General features: G+C 39.9%; 1 long non-coding RNA gene across 1 annotated transcript in view; it reads left to right on the top strand.

Annotated features, from left to right (window-relative positions):
* The first annotated feature begins 731 nt into the window (after positions 1 to 731).
* Positions 732 to 17,045, top strand: part of LOC132009819 (uncharacterized) — a 21,449-nt gene continuing 5,135 nt past the window's right edge. Inside the window, exon 1 of the long non-coding RNA XR_009402067.1 lies at positions 732 to 836. This is a non-coding gene — a long non-coding RNA (uncharacterized LOC132009819). The remainder of the gene's footprint in view (positions 837 to 17,045) is intronic.

Genomic DNA, 17,045 nt, shown 5'->3' with positions numbered 1-17,045 from the left:
CCGCCCGCCTCAGCCCGCACCCCTTCAACCCGCCCCCCGCTAGTCCCCGCGACTGGCCACGACCTCGGCCGACCTCTCCGCGGACGAGCTGCGGGGATTTAGAACCCGGACGCCACAACCGGTCCAGCCTCCCTCGTTGCTGCCGCCGCCTCAGCTTACCTTGCCAGCGCCGGCCGCCATAGTGACTCTGACTGAAACCTACCCGGTGCACCGCCACGGGAACGCGCACCCTTCAAGGGCCCTCCTACCCCCTCTCCCGCGCCGTAGTCCGGGGTCGTCACGTGTTCGACGCCGTGGAGGCCATGATGGTCAAGGGCAAAAAAGAGGGCAAGCTAATTTTTAAGGAGCTCCAGACGCCATGTTAGTTAAGGGCTTGAAGCTTCAAACCGTGGGACAACCTTTACGACCATTTTGGTTAAGGGCAAGAGAAAATTTGACCTGTTGAAGGTTTTCCAAACAAAACGTGCCAACTTCCTACGTTACGGTCTTGGTAAGAAGACACCAACTTTTACTAAATTTTATTTACTTTACTTCTCACTGAAAATACCAATGAACGAAGAGAACAGACCCATCCGAAGGAGAGGTTCATTTGCAGTCATCTTAGCTGTGGGCAGCACAGTCCCCTAACTGCCGCCTTAGGTGTGACCTACCAGATTCCCACAAGTCTTGGGATTTGTGCATCAAAATTGAGACCTATCCTCCCCATGCTAAAGTCTTCCGTGAATCCTGCCCAGGGTAAAACCCTCAGTCCCTGCATTCCATTTCGAATGACCCTTCCCAGGGGACCTATCACATCCTCCCCAGGACTCCAGTGCAGATTCTACCCCGGAAAGAATGTGAGTTCAGAAAGTTTAAAATCAAGTTGCTTCCAGAGAGAGGGCAAACAATTTTCAGTATTTAAAAAATGGGCGTATTGTCCCCAGGAGTCATTGGTCTATAGAAGGAAAGAATACAAAATCTAAACGAAATTTTCAAGAAACATAGTGGGAAGGAGTTTTATTCATTTAGAACCAATGATGGTTTCATTCTTCAAATTCCTTTCAGAACAGGCTCTACTACTGTGTGACCTTGGGCTTTTCTAATTTTCTAAACCCTTTCAAGTCTCCTTTTCTCATCTATAACTTGGAGATAATACATAACTCACTTTTATTGTGGGAATTCATTCCAGTACTTACATATAGGGTTTTCACCCTATCCTACCTGTCCTAAATTCTGTGCTGGACCCTGGGGACACATACGTGAACAAAACCTCCATCCCTAGGTGCCTAGGTGGCTCAGTGGGTTAAGCCTTGGGCTCAGGTCATGGTCTCAGGGTCTTGGGATCCAGCCCCACATCAGGCGCTCTGCTCAGCAGGGAGCCTGCTTCCCCCTCATCCCCCGCCCCCACCTCTCTGCCTACTTGTGATCTCTCTGTCAAATAAATAAATAAATAATCTTGGGGGGGGGGAGGCAATTCAATAGTTAAACAAAAACAAACCAAAAAACCCTCCATCCCTGCCCTCTGAAAGGAATTCCTCGATATTGTGGGATGTGGTAACAAACATAGACAGAGGGCTAAGATGGAAGCAAGCACTGAGTACTGAAGATGACAGGGACAGTACTTCTGCAGGAGGTAACTAACTGAACTGAAGGAATGAAAGTAGGAAAACCACAACAAATGAGGTATTTGCTGAATGACTTCTTAAATTTCCAGGAATAAAGAATAGCAAAAAAGGAACAAAACAAAACTATTTCAAACAGTGGACCAATGTGCCTGGCACATAATAGTGACAATAAATTATTTGATGCATGAATGAAAATTACATACTGTTACTCATTACTACAGGATAAAGTAGAACTGGCACAGAGTGAGTGTGGACCGAAGAATATGTGTTAGATTATAAAGACCTTGTATATTTGTGTACTTTCCTAGGACTCTTCACTAACTCAGCAAATATGTATTTAACTACTACTGTGTTCCAGATACTTTATTCCTGAAAAAAAAAAAAAAGATATGTTGAAAAGTTTTAATATAAGAAGATGAAAAGTTTTCATTTACTTTTAGGCTTATGTGGAATAAAGTAACACAGGTCCCTCCACAAATCCTTAATGAGTTCTGTGAATGAATTCATAAGTTATTTGTGCATACTTTCATTTGTTCATTCTATAAATATTTAATTGAATGCCAACTGGGAAACAGCTCCTTTGAAAAGCCCTGCAACAATGAAAAAACCCCGACTCCCTCAAGCTGCTCACAATTTAGTTGATGACACAGTAAGATACTTGCCCTTACGAGTATAACAAGAGTAACAGGAGCAAGGCAGAGTAGTTTATTTTTTAAATTTTAATTCCAGTATAGTTAACATAGATTGTTATATTAGTTTTAGGTGTACAATATAGTGATTCAATAATTCTATATGTTATTCAGTGCTCATTGAGATAAGTGTATTCCTAATCCCCTTGCACCCCTCCCCCTTTGGTTCTTTATAGTTAAGAGTCTGTTTTTTAGTTTGTCTCTTTTTTTTTTTTTACTTTATTTGTTTTATTAAATTCCACATGTGTGTGAAATATATGATATTTGTCTTTCTCTGACATTTTGCTCCGCATTATACTCTCTAGATTCATCCATGTTATTGCAAATGGCAAGATTTCATTCTTTTTATGGCTGAATAATATTCCAGTGTGTGTGTGTGTGTGTACGTCTTCTTTATCCATTCATCAGTCAGTGGATACTTTGGCTGCTTTCATAATTTGGCTATTGTAAATAATTCTGCAATAAACATAGGGGTGCATATATCCCTTTGAATTAGTGTTTTCATATTCTTTTGGTAAATGCTATTGGTATATCCCAGTAGTAGGATTACTGGATTATAGGGTAATTCTATTTTAACTTTTTGAAGAATACCCATTCTGTTTTCCACAATGGCTGCACCAGTTTGTATTCCTATCAGTAGTGTACAAGGATTCCTTTCTCTCCTCATCCTGGCCAACACTTGTTTCTAGTATTTTTTATTTTAGCCATTCTGACAAGTATGAGGTGATATTTCATTGTGGTTTCAATTTGCATTTCCCTGATGATGAGTGATACTGAGCATCTTTTCATGTCCATTGGCCATCTGTATATCTTTTTTGTAAAAATGTCTGTTCCTGTCTTCTGCCCGTTTTTTAAATTGGATTATTTGTGTTTGTGGTGTTGAGTTGTATAAGTCCTTTATATATTTTAAATACTAATCTTTTATCAGATATGTCATTTGCAAATATTTTCTCTCATTCAGTAGGTTGTCTTTTAGTTTTGTTGATTGTTTCCTTTGCTGTACAGAAGCTTTTTATTCTGATGTGGCCCCAATAGTTTATGTTTGCTTTTGTCTCCCTTGCCTCAGGAGACATATCTAGAGTAATGTTGCTATGGCTGATGTTGGGGAAATTAATGCCTGTTCTTTCTTTTAGGATTTTTATGAGTTCAGGTCTCACATTTAGGTCCTTTATCCATTTTTGAGGTTTTTTGTTTTTGTTTTTGTTTTTTAATGCTGTAAGAGAGTGGTCCAATTTCATTCTTTTGGTATGGAAACTGGCTGTCCAGTTTTCCAACAGCATTTTTTGAAGAGACTGTCTTTTCCCTATTGCATATTCTTGCCTCCTTTGTTGAAGATTAATTGACCATATAACAGCATGCAGCAGATTAAACTGAGACTTGAAAAATGAGTAGGAGTAGGGCAGCTACTCTGGTAGTAGTGAGATAATGAAATTTTAGGCCAAGAAAACATCATAAACAAAGACCCAGAAACTTGAGAGGACAGGACTTTATGGGAATTACAGGTAGGCCTATATTACTGAAGCTTAGGGGCGGGAGTTGGTCAAGGAGAGGCTCACAGAAGTGGGTTTCAATTGCTGAAGGACTGGAGGCCAAAACAAAGGACTTCAGAACATTTTCATCTTTCTCCTAAGTTAGAGTAATGAAAATCAAGGTTTCTGAATCAGACCTTGCATCATCATTTACCAGCACTGTAAACCATAAATTATTTAGCTCCTCTAACTGTTTTCTTATTTGAAAAAAAGCAGATAATAACTCACAGAGTTTTGGGACGCCTGGGTGGCTCGGTTAGTTATGTGTCTGCCTTCAGCTCAGGTCATGATCCCAGGGTCTTTGGACTGAGTCCCACGTTTTGCTCCTTGCTCGGCAGGGAACCTGCCTCTCCCTCTGCCTTTGCGGCTCCCCCTGCTTGTGCTTTCTCTCTCTCAAATAATTAAATAAAATCTTAAAACGAAAGAAAAAAAAAAACCTCATAGAGTTTTGTTAGGATCAAGTAAGATAATGCAAGACAAAGTCATTGTCTTCATTCCATGATGTCTTGAAAATAGTAGATATTTATACAATGTTACTTTTTTTATTCTTCCTACTAGCCTTTCCATACAGTAAGGAGCAAGTTGTATTATCCTAATTCATATATGGAGAAACTTGTTCATAAATGTAGAAATAAAAAGTATCTCCTTAAGTTCTACTACAGTATCTCTTTAATATTAAACAAACAGAAGAGGGTTTTTGTTTTGTTTTGTTTTTTCTGTTAGAAAAGCTGGGATGCTGTAACCTGGAAGGGTAAAGAATCCTACCAAGATATGCAGGGTGCAAGAAATGCCAAATGACATTGAAGACATTCTTCACCCACTGGTATTCAGCAGGCACAGAAAAGTCTTAAATTAAGAAATCTCATACATGAGATATTTTGAATTCTAAGCCATGTGGGTGTTCCTCTCTTGGATTCTGTATCCATACAAGATTTTAATTAAATAAAAAATAGGTCATGTTTTGGGGTGCCTGACTGGCTCAGTCAGTAGAGCATGCTACTCTTGATCTCAGGGTTTTGAGTTCAAGCCCCATGTTGGGTATGGAGCCTACATAAAATATATATGTCATGTTTTGAGAAATTTGGAATAGTAGTATTTTCCAATGTTGTAGCTTTCTCTCTTTTTAAAATTTTTACCTTTTTAATAGACTGATAACTATTACCACTGCTATGATCCATGATCCATGATAGTTTTCCATCTTAGAAAAGCAAAGACAAAATTGTAAAATCATTACCCCAGTACCATGAGAGATAGGCCATTATTAGCATTTCAGACGTGTAGGAGACAACTCTGTAAACTCACTTAATATACAACCCCCCAAGTGCTAATGATCTAATTAGACTTTAACCAATGACACATGATATAATGAATTATGGAAAATTTGCATAACTAAAAAAAAGAAAATTTGCATAACTGCTTAAACAGAGTATCTAGATTGCAAATATCAGTAGACAAACTAATTAAAGAGGAGCCTTGGAGTAGTCAAAAATTAAAATTGAGAGTATATAATATTTTTTATGGTACACAATGGGTTATTAAAACTAAAATTTCATCCTCTTTTTAATAAGGAAGGCTCCCTCATTAGGGAGATGCTAATGAATGGAAATACCCTGTCATTTCCCAGGTGTCCGGGGTGGAGTGGCCCAGACATTCCAGAGGTACTGCTCATCTGTTTTTTGTTTCTTGGTTCTTCAGGAAATAGAAGAAAAATAATTTCCTAATGACAAATAAAAGCCTTTATTTGTCATTTAGCAATCTTTTTCTGTGAACATAAATAGAGAGAATCAGATTAACTCTCGAAAGGCTCATGGACCACTTATCCAGCTCCCTAATTTGGCAGGCAAGGAAACTGGGGCTCAGAAAAGACTTTTATTGAATGTGTATTTACCATGTGGTAAGGCATTTTCCTCAGGACATCTTTGTGTACCATTAATCCCATTTTATAAATAGGGAAACTGAGGCTCAAAAAGATTAAATTACTGAATTAATTAATTAAATAAATGAATTAAAAGACTAAATGCTAAGTGTAAAGTACATGCTGGGGTTTTTTTTTCTTTTTACAATATCCTTACTGACTTTTTGGATTGATAAAATACATATTAATTGCATATATTCAAATAAGCAAAGTAAGGAAAATAAAAGTCCTCTCTAGCTTCATCACATATCCTCAGTCTAGAGCCAAATACTGTTAACAGTTTGTTAACTATATCTTTCCAGATATTTTTCTAAGCCACAGAACACATGCTCCCCTCCTTTTTTAGAGAGAGAGAGAAAGTAAGCGCCCAAGTTGGGGTGGAAGGGCACAGGGAGAGGGACGATCCCAAGCAGGCTTCAAACCCAGCGCGGAGCCTGAGGTGGGGCTCAATCTCATTAACCTGAGATCATAACCTGACCCGAAATGGAGTTAGACATTTAACTCATGGAACCACCCAGGAGCCCCTGCATGCCCTTTTAAGAGTACCATATAATAGGAGTGAGATGGAGCCCCGCATCGGTAGTGGGCGTGGAGCCTGCTTAAGATTCTCTCTCTCCCTTCCTCTCCTTCTGAACCCCCACCTCCCCATTCTTGCTATGTGTTTCTCTCTAGAAGAAATAAAATCTTAGGGACTCCTGGTGGCTCAGTCAGTTAAGAATCTGGCTTCACTCAGGTCATGATCATAGGGTTCTGGGGTCAGATCCTGCATCTGGCTCCTTGGTCCTTGCTCAGCGGGAAGCCTGCTTCACCCTCTGTCTGCCACTCCCCCTGCCCCCCCCTCCCCGCTTGATCAGTCTTTCTCTCTGGCTCTCTGACAAATAAATATAATTTTTAAAAAAGAAAATCTTTTTTTTAAAAAATTTTTTAAATGTTATTTATTTATTTGAAACAGAAAGAAAGACCACAAGTGGGGGGGGGGGGAGCAGGCTCCCAGCTGAGCAAGGAGTCCGATACATGGCTGATCCCAGGACCCTGAGATCACGACCGAAGGCAGAGGCTTAACCCACTGAGACACCCAGGTCACCCAAAAGAAATAAAATCTTAAGAAAAGAAAAAAAGGAAATGGGAATATCAATATTAGGAGCCTTATTCCTAAAGGTAATAAACACTTTAAATCAATAGTAAAAAGTCAGTATGGGAAGGGGTGGGGGAAGGAAGGAAAACAATTGTTGATTTTGTCAGTCTGTGTAAGTCCCCTTTTGATTACTCGAAGTGTTCTCTTGCTTTTTATTATCAATTTAAGATGTTACTGCAGGGAAGGTGGTGTGCCTCGATGGTACAGTTGGTTAAAGTGACTGACTCTTGGTTTTGGCTCAGGTCATGATCTCAGGGTGGTGAGATCCAGCCCCTCAGTGGGCTCTAGGGTCAGTATAGAATCTGCTTAAGACTCTCTCTCCCTCTCCTTCTCCCCCTCTCCCTCTAACATAAATAAATAAACCTTTTTTTTTTTTTAAGATTTTATTTTTTGACAGAGACACAGTGAGAGAGGGAACATGAGCAGGGGGAATGGGAGAGGGAGAGAAGCAGGCTTCCCGCAGAGCGGGGAGCCCAATGCGGGGCTCAATCCCAGGACTCTGGGATCAGGACCCAAGCCAAAGGCAGATGCCTAACAACTGAGCCACCCAGGCACCCCTAAATAAATAAATCTTTTAAAAAAGTGGGGGGGGGGCGCCTGGGTGGCTAAGCGGGTTAAAGCCTCTGCCTTCAGCCGGGGTCATGATCCCAGGGTCCTGGGATCGAGCCCCGCATCGGGCTCTCTGCTCAATGCAGAGCCTGCTTCTCTCTCTCTCTCTCTCTCTGCCTGCCTCTCTGCCTACTTGTGTTCTCTGTCAAATAAATAAATAAAATCTTTAAAAAAAAAAAAAAAAGAGAGAGAGAGAATGTTATTTGGAATGCAACAAATCCTTAAGAACAAAAGGGATGGGTCAGAAAGCCACATAAGTTATTTTTTTTGACTTTTTATTGGTATATTTGGGTTTGTTTTTAAATAGCTTAGTTACCAATTAAAATATCAAAGATTGTTTATAGGGGCGCCTGGGTGGCTCAGTGGGTTAAAGCCTCTGCCTATAGCTCAGGTCATGATCTCAGGGTCCTGGGATCAAGCCCCACGTCGTTAGGCTCTCTGCTCGGCAGGGAGCCTGCTTCCTCCTCTCTCTCTCTGCCTACTCCTGATCTCTCTGTCAAATAAATAAATAAAATCTTAAAAAAAAAAAAAAACCAAGATTGTTTATAGTGGTGTTTTTGTTCATCTGGTGATTTTTTAAAAAAATATTTTAAGAATCGGGGTGCCTGGGTGGCTCAGTGGGTGAAAGCCTCTGCCTTCAGCTCAGGTCATGATCCCAGAGTCCTGGGATCGAGCCCCGCATCGGGCTCTCTGCTTAGCAGGGAGCCTGCTTCCTCCTCTCTCTCTCTCTGCCTACTTGTGATCTCTGTCTGTCAAATAAGTAAATAAAATCTTAAAAAAAAATATGACTTCTGAATCATCGTTTTTTAATATAATTGTTTGTGTTTCCTTTTAATAAGTTTCATTAGAGCTTTTATTTCAGACAAATGCATTGTTCCTACTACTGTACAACAGATAATGATCAACAGTATCTTACCAAATTGTTGTAATTTGGGGGATTGATAGATTCTTCAGAGACCTTTGGTCATAAGCAGCCCTGAGAAGACTGTTTGAAATGGAGTGAAGAGACCCAGGCAGTAAGAGGAGTCTAGAGTGCTAGACTCCTCCTCCACTCCGATTCCCACCAAGCATGCCCACAGCTTGTGGAGTCGGCTGAGCTTTGTGCAGGGCTAATTTCATGGGTGTGTGACCTTACACAGGGACTGCACTTAGAAGGACTCCGCTGTCTTGAAGTTCTTAATACCTTTTTTTTTTTTTTTAAACAAAGGGGACCCTCGTTTTCCTCTTTCACTAGGTCCTTCAAATTATGGAGCTGGTCCTGCCCCCAGTCTCCTCTCTACAAGGCTAGCATGCTGACTAGCACAACACATGAAATGCTATAAGAGAAATTAGTGAAGAAGCATCCCTATAGAAATGAGTGAGACCTTTTTAAGTGAAACCAGACAGGTCCATCTCCCCATTTCCTGAAATCTAACTGTATAACTTGGTATCAGTGGTGAAGATGGTTGCAGAGGGAAGCTTGCCTTGATTTTATAATTTATCCTCTCACTCTAGATTAGATTCTGAATTTATTCTTGGAAATGATAATGAGAATAATACAGAATCAATATAGAATCTCTGCCCATTAAAATGTTGTACTTTATTATAACTTTTTATTACAGAAAGTTTCAAATGTACAGGAAAATTGAAATAAAATTACAATGAACACACATATATACCCCTCCTTGATTCAAAGTTGTTACCATTTAGTCAAATATGCCTTATTTATCTGTTTTTCTCAACTTTTTGACAAGAAGTTGCAAACACCAATACACTTTACTCCAAAATGCATACTGATCTCAGCATGCATTTCCTAACAATACAGACATTATCCTAAATAATCACAATATATGAATTGGGGTTTTTTAATTATCTTATTTTTAATGTAGAAAACATAAGCATAAAGAAAAGCCACCCATAATTCCAGAGCCCAGAGATAACCCCTATAAACAGTTTGGTGCTACCCAGAAAAAATGGCATCATCTTGTAGCCATTGCTTTGTCCACATAGAATGAAGCACCACTCCTTTTTTTCACCCTTCACAAGAACATTTTTCATGCTTTTTGTGGTAGGCAGTATAATGGTCCTTCAAAGATATCCATGCCCTAATCCCCAGAATTTATTATGTTCAGGACATGGCATAGGACACTTTGCAGGTATGTTTAAGGGTACAAAACTTGAGCTGGGAGATTATTCTGGATTATCTGGGTGGATCTACTTTTAATCACGTGAGTCCTTAGAATTAGAAGAGGGAGGCAAAGAGTAGGTCAGAGAGATGTGATGTGAGGACTCACCCTCTTGCTGACTTTGAAGATAGAGGAAGGGGGGCCATGAAGTAAGGAATGAAGGAAGCCTCAAGAAGCTGGGAAAAGGCTAGGAAACTGATACTCACTTTCCTAGAGCTTCCAGAAGGGAACTCAGTTCTGCCAACACTGCAATTTTAGCCTAGGGAGACCCAGTTGGAATTCTGACCTACAGAATTTTAAGATAATAACTTTGTGTTGTTTTAAGCGACTGAATGTATGGTAATTCATTATAGCATCAATAGAAAATGAATATACTTCCCCATTTGTATTTGCCTTTGAAATAATAATCTTTTATTATTTAGGAAATTTTTGTCTGAGTGATTTTCCTCTTCCATTTGGCTTTGGAAATGATAATGATTAATGCAATGGAAAAAATAAAGACAGGACCCCTTGGTTTTGCTCTGAGAGGACAACTAGATCTCCTATGGTGTTTCTCATCAGGGCTGGACTGGTACATTTACAGATTAATGTAAAAGGCGGAGAGATTTCTCTATAGTCCTAAGAAGTTCATTTGGAGGGGAGGGGTACCTGGCTGGCTCAATTGGTAGAGCATGGAACTCTTGATCTCAGGCTTGTGAACATGTTGTTATAGAGTTTACTTAAAAAATTCCTTTTCACTTGGAATTATGGAAACTGACTTGTTTTGAGGAAAATAGTTTACTCTTAATCTCTTTCACGGATCTTTGTACTTGCCTTCCATAGCACTTGTAACAATTTGTAAGGGGATACGAGCCTAACATCTTCACGAGTGTTTGCTTTCCCTCTGGACTGTAAGCATTTTAAGAGTAAGGAGCCTGTCAGATTTTGCTTTCTGTTTTTTTTCAGCATCTAGCGCAGTGGCTGGCACAAAAGAAACAAAGATATTTGTGAAATGATTGGATCTTTGGCTTGGAAAGATCTGGTTCTTGAGTAGCTAATGTGAAGCTAAACTGCTCTGCATAATGTTAAATTATATATAACATTAAAATAACTTTTTTTTTTTTTAAGATTTTTTTATTTATTTATTTGACAGAGAGAAATCACAAGTAGGTAGAGAGGCAGGCAGAGAGAGAGAGGAGGAAGCAGGCTCCCTGCCGAGCAGAGAGCCCGATGCGGGACTCGATCCCAGGACCCTGAGATCATGACCTGAGCCGAAGGCAGCGGCTTAACCACTGAGCCACCCAGGCGCCCCGATAACTTTTTTTTTTTTAAAGAAAAAAAAAAAAGCCGTGTTTCAGCATGAACTTGGGAACCTCTTTGCCAATGATTACGCTTTTATGGAGATTTCTTTCCTGGATACAGATTCAGACTGCACTGTCTGAGTGTCTTTCTGGAGACATCGATGTGTTCTTGTATACGTGTGAGTTCCTTCCAAAAGTCCTCTGAGGAGGTCAGGAACAGACTGTCAGGCAAGACAAACAGTGGTGTCTTCACTTCCGGCTGGCAGCAGGCCCTAGAGTCCATCAGGCAGGGAGCCTGCCCTGGGCTACTGTGCTCAAGTCAGATTGTATTTCACCACGCTGAACACCCAGGTGGAGCAGTCTGGGGGCAGTGGAGTTAAAATAACTGCTAAGTGGGGTCCCCTTGCTAGAGACATTTCTAAGAGCCACAGCTAACAGAAAGGTTGCTCTGTTTTTCCAGGAACAGTCACTTCCGCGGGGGTGAAAGTGGAGCGTCATTAGTGAGACTGAACAGCAGTGGGATGAGCCTGGAAAGTACTTCCATGCTAGGCTTTAAGGAAGGAAGGGTGTACCCGGGCACCACTTTTTTTTTTTTTTTTTTTTTTTTTTAATATACAACCTACGTCACTGTTCTGTTTGGGCAAGTAGAAACACTTTTTTTTTTTCCTTTCCTAGTCAGCTGTTACTGGTTAGGCAGGCAACAGAAACTAACCCTGGCCAACCTAAGCCTGTAGAAATTATTGGAAAGACGTGGGAGAAGCTCAGAGAATGGAACGAAATGCTAAAGAAGCAAATCTCAGGAAGGATGGGAAGCAAAGTTAATCAGCAACAAGAGCCAATAAGGCAGCCTATCCTTAGGAGGCCTCTTCAACACCAACTTTAGGAGAAATCAACTTGCCCTCTTTCATTCCTTGAGTTCCTCTCCTTGAGATTCAAATGCCACAGAGACCCCTGATCCAGGTTGGGTTACGACCCCATCTCATGGCCAAAAGGGAGGGGGACTTTGAAGGACCATCCAACTAACTCTGTATCCAATGAAAGAGGAATGGTTTTCCAAAGCTGTTGTCAGGAGAAGAGGAGGGATTGCTGGGCAGGCAAAAGTTCTTGATGTCGACTTACCAGTTTACTCACTGAGTGTGCATTCAGGAAAATTAGTCTTCTCTTTGAGCCCCTTAGCAAAGAGGTTTAGCTGCCTATGGAATCCAGGCCAATAACCTCCTATGTGACCTTAGACAAATCATAAACCATCTCTGAGCCATAGTTTTCATTTTTTCAGTTTATTTTTCATTTATAAAATTTATTGAACAGTTTGGACCAGATGATTCCTAATGGCTTGTAGAGTGGAAAGAGCCAGAAGAGATGGTGTCATCCCAGATACTGGCAATGTGACCTTGGCTGACTCATTTGCCAATTTTGGGTTTTCCCATGTAAAATAAAGTAGACCCCTTTAGGTTCCTTATAGCTCATAGATGGGAGTAGCCAGGTTAATCCTTCTCTCCAGAAAATCAGTGGGATACCCTTGTTTTCAGAAAACACACACTGGAGTATTAAGGGGTAAAGGAGCAGTATGTATGCAACCTACTCTTTTTTTATTATTATTATTAACATATATTGTATTATTAGCCCCAGGGAGGGGTACAGGTCTGTGAATTGCCAGGTTATGCAAACTACTCTTAGATAATTCAGGAAAAAACCCACATATATATATAGAGAGAGAGACAGAGACAGAGAGAGAAGAATATGACCAAAGTTTTTAAAAGTAATGGATTTGAAGGGTGCCTAGGTGGCTCACTTGGTTAAGCATCTGCCTTCAGCTCAGTTTGTGATCCTAGCCAGGGTCCTGGGATCGATCCCTGCATCTGGCTCCCTGCTCATGGGGAGTCTGCTTCTCCCTCTCCCTCTGTGTCTCCACTGTTTACACTCTCTCTCACAGGCACACACACACTCTCTCTCAAATAAATACATAAAATCTTTTTTTAAAGTAATGAATTTGAATAAAATGGGAGTTCTTTGTGCTAGTCTTAAAACTTTTCTCTAACTGTAATTATTTCAAAGTGAAGTTAAAGTCAATAGGGAGGGCAAAAGGAAATCTGCTCCTCCACTTGCATATCCAAAGGACTTTTGATGAATTATTTGTATGACAAATGAATATTTGTATGTCCATACTGCTAGATCCAAACTCTCTAGGGGAAGTTGTTAGTGCCAAGGCATGAATTCCACAGGGAGTTCCCACTGTTAGTGGGACAAAGCTCCACTGTGGGCCTGGAAGACACTGGGTAAAATCTATCTATTTACTCCTCCTGAGGAGTCTCACTAAGTGGGTAGGGATTTCCTGTCAGTTTTTATGCTTTTCTGTTGTTTCAACAGTTGTTTGGGGGAACATATTTCAGACACAGCATATCTTTAATGCTTTGTTCTTTTTTTTTTTTAAGATTTTATTTATTTATTTGACAGACAGAAATCACAAGTAGACAGAGAGGCAGGCAGAGAGAGAGGAGGAAGCAGGCTCCCCACTGAGCAGAGAGCCCGATGCGGGACTTGATCCCAGGACCCTGAGATCATGACCTGAGTCGAAGGCAGCGGCTTAACCCACTGAGCCACCCAGGCGCCCCAATGCTTTGTTCTTTTAATGCTCATTATAATCCAACAAATGTCTCTACTAAGCATTTATCAATTTTATTTGAAGCCAAATATTACTACCTTCACACCGTCATTTTTTTTTTAATTTTTTAAATTTTATTTTGAGTGATCTCCATGCCCAACATGGGGCTTCCACTTATGACCTTGAGATCAAGAGTCTCATGCTCTACTGACTGAGCCAGCCAGGCACCCCCCACACAGTCGTTTCTTATTCCAAAATGATTTCAGTATCTAGAGGGGATATTCACTGAGGGATTATATTAGCAAAATGTTGAGAGCGACCTAGTGGTCCATTAATTAGAGTACGGGTTAAATATATTCATGCAATGAAAAATTGTGTTGATGGTAAAGAAGAATGAAGCATCTGCCTAAAATGACTATGGAACAATCTTCGGGTTAAAAATAAATGAAGCAATTCTGTATGCATGAATATGGACAATCCCCAAGGTATAATTTTAAAAGCAACATGTAAAATCATGTGTGAGTATAATATTATCATATTAAAAATCTTACTTGAATGAGTAAGCGATGAGTGGACAATTAATGTTCTTGCCTTCTCAGCATATTCCTGTATATAAATGCAGAGCATTTTCTGGGAAGATATACAGGAGGAAATTAGTAACAACGGTAACCTCCAAAGAAAAGAGCAATGGGCGAAGGTATAGAACTGGGGAATAAGAATGGGAGAGAGACTTGCTTTTCACTTAACATCTTTTGAGTTTTGTACCAAATTTAATGTAGGCATCATTGCCCCTTTAAGAGTAAATATTTAGGGCCCATTCTTATCATATAGGCCTAAGTGAAGTTAAATGGCCAAGGAATTTGTGCTATTAGGGTGTGAACATTCTGAATACTGAGTTCATGCCTTCTCATCTTTTTGCTCCCACAAAAGTTAGCCCTTGTCTTTGCATGTAGTAGTCACTTAAAAATCTTTTTTTATTTTTTAAAGTTTATTTATTTATTTTTTATAGTAATCTCTACACCCATTGTGGGGCTTGAACCCACAACCCGAGATCAATAGCCACATGTTCCCCTGACTGAGTTAGCCAGGTGCCTCAATAATCTTCAATTGTATTGATTTGCAGGCTTTTAGGGGCACTTCTATGTACATTTTTACTTGCTGGTTTAATCTAGGTGTATTAGCCCTTCATGTGTTTTTTTCTTTTCTATCCTAAAGGAAAAAAGATAAAAATATTCATTTTGCATTCTTAAGAATTTAAAGATTAGCCTGTCTGTGGATATAAATTTCTGCCACCTTTCTGGAGGGCATTTTGGTGTTATAAGCCAGCATGTAAAACATGTTCGAGTTGTAACCCCAGTAATCCCATCCTTAGCATTTTATCCTAAGGAAATAATTACACAGTTCAGAAAAAGATGTATGCGCAAGAATGTTTATTGCTGTGTTGCTAATAGTACTGAAAATCTAGAAACAATCTTAAATTTTCATGGGTAGATAAATGGTTAATGAAAGAATGGTATGTCCATCTAGACAGCCCATTAAAAATGATGATCCATTTTCAACATTCTGAGGAACCTCCATGCTGTTTTCCAGTGTGGTTGCACCAGCTTGCATTCCCACCAACAGTGTAGGAGGGTTTCCCCTTTCTCCACATCCTCACCAGCATCTGTCATTTCCTGACTTGTTCATTTTAGCCATTCTGACTGGTGTGAGGTGATATCTCATTGTGGTTTTGATTTGTATTTCCCTGATGCCGAGTGATGTGGAGCACTTTTTCATGTGTCTGTTGGCTATCTGGATGTCTTCTTTGCAGAAATGTCTGTTCATGTCTTCTGCCCATTTCTTGATTGGATTATTTGTTCTTTGGGTGTTGAGTTTGCTAAGTTCTTTATAGATTTTGGACACTAGCCCTTTATCTGATATGTTGTTGCAAATATCTTCTCCCATTCTGTCAGTTATCTTTTGGTTTTGTTAACTGTTTCCTTTGCTGTGCAAAAACTTTTGATCTTGATAAAATCCCAATAGTTCATTTTTGCCCTTGCTTCCCTTGCCTTTGGCGATGTTCCTAGGAAGAAGCTGCTGCAGCTGAGGTCGAAGAGGTTGCTGCCTGTGTTCTCCTCAAGGATTTTGATGGATTCCTCTCACATTGAGGTCCTTTATCCATTTTGAGTCTATTTTCGTGTGTGGTGTAAGGAAATGGTCCAATTTCATTTTTCTGCATGTGGCTGTCCAATTTTCCCAACACCATTTATTGAAGAGGCTGTCTTTTTGCCATTGGACATTCTTTCCTGCTTTGTCGAAGATTAGTTGACCATAGAGTTGAGGGTCTATTTCTGGGCTCTCTACTCTGTTCCATTGATGTATGTGTCTGTTTTTGTGCCAGTACCATGCTGTCTTGATGATGACAGCTTTGTAATAGAGCTTGAAGTTCAGAATTGTGATGCCATCAACTTTGGCTTTCTTTTTCAATATTCCTTTGGCTATTCAAGGTCTTTTCTGGTTCCATATAAACTTTAGGATTATTTGTTCCATTTCTTTGAAAAGAATGGATGGTATTTTGATAGGAATTGCATTAAATGCGTAGATTGCTTTAGGTAGCATAGACATTTTCACAGTGTTTGTTCTTCCAATCCAGGAGCATGGAACTTTTTTCCATTTCTTTGTGTCTTCCTCAATTTCATTCATGAGTACTTTATAGTTTTCTGAGTATAGATTCGTAGCCTCTTTGGTTAGGTTTGTTCCTAGGTATCTTATAGTTTTGGGTGCAATTGTAAATGGGATTGACTCCTTAATTTCTCTTTCTTCTGTCTTGTTGGTGTAGAGAAATGCAACTGATTTCTGTGCATTGATTTTATATCCTGACACTTTACTGAATTCCTGTACAAGTTCTAGTGTTTTGGAGTGGAGTCTTTTGGGTTTTCCACATATAGTATCATATCATCTGCAAAGAGTGATAGTTTGACTTCTTCTTTGCCGATTTGGATGCCTTTAATTTCCTTTTGTTGTCTGATTGCTGAGGCTAGGACTTCTAGTACTATGTTCAATAGCAGTGGTGATAATGGACATCCCTGCCATGTTCCTGACCCAGCAATTGCACTACTGGGTATTTACCCTAAAGATACAAACATAGTTCTACGAAGGGGCACATTCACCTGAATGTTTATAGCAGCAATGTCTACAATAGCCAAACTATGGAAAGAACCTAGATGTCCATCAACAGATGAATGGATAAAGAAGATGTGGTATATATACACAATGGAATACCATGCAGCCATCAAAATAAATGAAATCTTGCCATTTTCGATGATGTGGATGGAACTAGAGGGTATCATGCCTAGCGAAATAAGTCAGTTGGAGAAAGACAGCTATCATATGATCTCCCTGATATGAGGAAGTGGAGATGCAACATGGGGGGTTAAGGCGGTTGGAGAAGAATAAATGAAACAAGATGGGATTGGGAGGGAGACAAACCATAAGTGACTCAATCTCACAAAACAAACTGAGGGTTGCTTGGGGGAGG

This window comes from Mustela nigripes, chromosome 2, assembly GCF_022355385.1.
Source record: "Mustela nigripes isolate SB6536 chromosome 2, MUSNIG.SB6536, whole genome shotgun sequence".
Taxonomy (NCBI): domain Eukaryota; kingdom Metazoa; phylum Chordata; class Mammalia; order Carnivora; family Mustelidae; genus Mustela; species Mustela nigripes.
Note: the sequence above shows the minus strand (reverse complement) of the source record. Positions and strands in the feature narration are given on the sequence as shown.